This window comes from Hevea brasiliensis, chromosome 6, assembly GCF_030052815.1.
Source record: "Hevea brasiliensis isolate MT/VB/25A 57/8 chromosome 6, ASM3005281v1, whole genome shotgun sequence".
Classification (NCBI taxonomy): Eukaryota; Viridiplantae; Streptophyta; class Magnoliopsida; order Malpighiales; family Euphorbiaceae; genus Hevea; species Hevea brasiliensis.
In genome coordinates, this window is record NC_079498.1 from 2,935,939 (window position 1) to 2,939,360 (window position 3,422).

General features: G+C 20.6%; 1 pseudogene; it reads right to left on the bottom strand.

Moving 5' to 3' along the window:
• Positions 1–1,706: 1,706 nt before the first annotated feature.
• On the bottom strand, positions 1,707–2,542 carry LOC110672209 (auxin-responsive protein SAUR50-like; annotated as a pseudogene).
• Between the last annotated feature and the right edge of the window lie 880 nt (positions 2,543–3,422).

Sequence of the window (3,422 nt, forward strand, 5' to 3'; positions counted from 1 at the left end):
AATTCTATTAACAAATGAAGATATATTTGAAATGATAATAATTATATAAAGTTCATATTTATTATTTAATTCATATGAAATAAATTGTATTAATTTATTTTTATATAAAAATAAAAGATATTTCATTAATTAAAATAAAATAAAAAAGTGAAGTATAAATTAACCTATAATGTTTTTTACATATAAATTTATTAAAAAACAATATAAATTTTTTTAATAATGTACTTATCGTAAAGGCCTTAATTTTTTAAAAATTAAATTTTTAAAAAATTAATAATTTAAATTATAAAAAATTAAAATAGTCATATTAATAATAATAATTAAAAGAAGAATAAAAAATCAAATAATTAACCTAAAAGAGAGTTATACACTAATTTTTTTAGGGTGACGTGTGGCAAATAATATTTTTACATAAATAAATTTATAAGAAAATAATATAAATTTTTTTAAATAATGCATTTAATCATAAATACTTTAATTTTTAAAAATAATAATTTAAATTATAAAAATTAAGATAGTAATGTTAATAATAATGCTAACTAAAAAAAATAAAAAAAATCAAATAATTAACATAAAAAAAGTTATACACTCATTTTAGAGAATAACGTATTGTAAACTCTTTAATAATTAAAATAAAAATAAAAAAATAAATAATGAAATTAAAAAAAAATTATACACCCATTTTAAAAAAAAATGTTACTGGCAGCACCATTGGAATTCTTTCTTATTTTATATATACATGGATTAGCTAATTTAATTTTTTTAGAAATAATTTATTTTTTAAAAAATAAATTACTATACTATTATTTGTGCACCTAATATATAGATTTATTTCTTCATATATAAATTTGTTAACCTTCTCTTTATAATAATTCTTCTCTACGCTTAAAAACATTATTTTTTATATGTAATTGGTATTAATATAAGAATTCTTATCACAAATTGATATTATAACCCCAGCTAAATATTGAAATTCTTATAGTTATTTGATTTTATTATAAAAATAAAATTATTTTGTTATAAAAAATAAGATAATTTAACAAAATTTTAAAATTTATTTCATAAGATTTTTGTCACAGATATTTTTTTAAGTAGATAATTACAAAAAAAAATTAATTTAATTAAAAAAATAAATTTTTTCACATAAAAAATTACACATAACAAATTTTATTAAAAAATTATAGGAATATATAAAAAATACTAAAATAAATAAGATAATACAAATATTAATTACATATATTCATACACTTTACAGAGAAAATATTATTTTTCCAAAATAATATAGGATGCGTTATAAAATTATTTTAAATCATCACTTCTTTGTAATATTTTTTTAAAAAAATTACATTAAATTAAAATAATTAATTGCAATATATATGCTCTTCGTAATAATTATTTTTTTAAATTAATAAATTTTTTATAATTAATTATTTTTTAAAAATATTATTTTATAAAAATATTATAATTTGTAAATTAATATTAAATTATATTTTTTTCATAACAAAAGAATTTTATTTTATTTAAAATCAAGTAACTATAGAAGACATCTTATGATAGCATTGATATCACAAGTTAATTTTTGTATAATGTACTATTAATTTTTTTTTCTCACCCAATTAATAAAAAATAAGTTACATTGAAACTAGATTTGCCAAGATCATAAAATGGTAAGTCTTGATAAATAATAGGAGAAACACACCTACCAATCAAGTTACTCTTTATTTAACACTGGAATATTAATTAAGTCTTTAACAATAAGCGGGTTAATAATTAAAAATCTTCAGCCTAAAATCAATCAAATTAAATATAAAATGAAGAATTAATCAACCATTAACCAACCTCTGATTGTTAATCATCTGGGAGCACTTATCTTCAATCATTATTGTTGATACACTTCTTTTCAATGACCTTTTTATACATTATTTGTCAAAACTTTTCTTGAAGCACCTCTTTCTAACAATCTCATAATAATTTTGTGTTTAAAGTAGATATAGTTATTTTTATTCCTTATTATTATCAACACAAATAAATTAAATATTAAATAAAAATTATCATTATATTGCTTACATTTTTATTTTGTAATAAAATATAATAATTAAATTATACTACATTACGCTGTTGATTAAATTACATTAGATCCTACCAATATAGCCTAAAAAAACTTACTGATTTAGTGGCTAACAGTTCTTAATTCATCAGCCAAAATCTTCTCCAACTCACTTGGCCTGCAAGGAATAGCGAGTGCACCTTCATGGTCAAAGCCATATTCTTCAGCATCTTGCTCCAAGAGTCTCAAGAATGCAGGGTGAGTCAAGTCTTTTGTGCTCCTCACTATCCACAGCTATCACTGCAAAATGTCCTTCCTTAACATCATTAGGCACATTCACTTCTTCACATTCATCAAAATATGCACTTGATGATGAATTCTTCCCCAATGAAAGCCTCTTTTGCAGCTTCTTAGCTGCAATCTTGAGCTTTATAATACCATTCCTCTCCTGGCTGCTAGCCCTAAGGTGGGCCATACACGTGAAAGTGGTGGTGATTGGTGTGTGGTTTCTTGAATCAGTCAATGATTTGCTGTGCTTGTTTAGAATATTATACAGAGATTGAGAAGGGAAAGAAAACAAAAATGATTGAACTGACGAGAGTTTGGATTTAATACGCAGGAGACCAATGCATGTGGATGAGTGTGTACTATAGCACTTAAGGTCCATTTCGGCTAGTCACATCTGTCTGGAACTTTCTTTCAATTTTGTACCTTTTCTCTTCTCCTTCTTCTTTTTCTTATCTCATAGCTATTCATTTATGCTTAGGGTTTAAGGATCATATCCTTCCACTTTTTAACTAAAAGTAATAACACATTACCCATAAATTTTAGTTGAGTAGTATTAGAGCCGTGTTTTCGTAATTGTGAAGTCTCAGTTTAAATTTTAATTAAAATTAATTATAAAAAATAATAATAACACATTATAATGAATATAATGCACATATTTTTTTATAAATGAATAAATTATTTTACTAAAATTATGTAAAAAAAACTTAATAAGAGAACGTTCAACTAAAAATAGTATATAAATATATATATATATATATATATATATATATATAACAAAAGAAATTATATATTAATTCTTATTAATTATTATATTATATATATTAATTTAATATATGATATTTTATTTAATGTATGTTATAATCTTCTTCTCTGCGTATGTTCTCATAAAAATTTCTCTTTAGAGATAAAATGTCTATTAAAAAAATATAATATAAAAAATAAAAATGATATATATATTGCAATTTTGCATATAATACACGTTATCAATGAAGCAACTATTTTTGTACTTTTCTGATTTTAGATATGTTTGGTAAGAGCTTAAAAAAGAAAATTAAAGGTTAAAATGTTATTTTTATAAATTTTAATT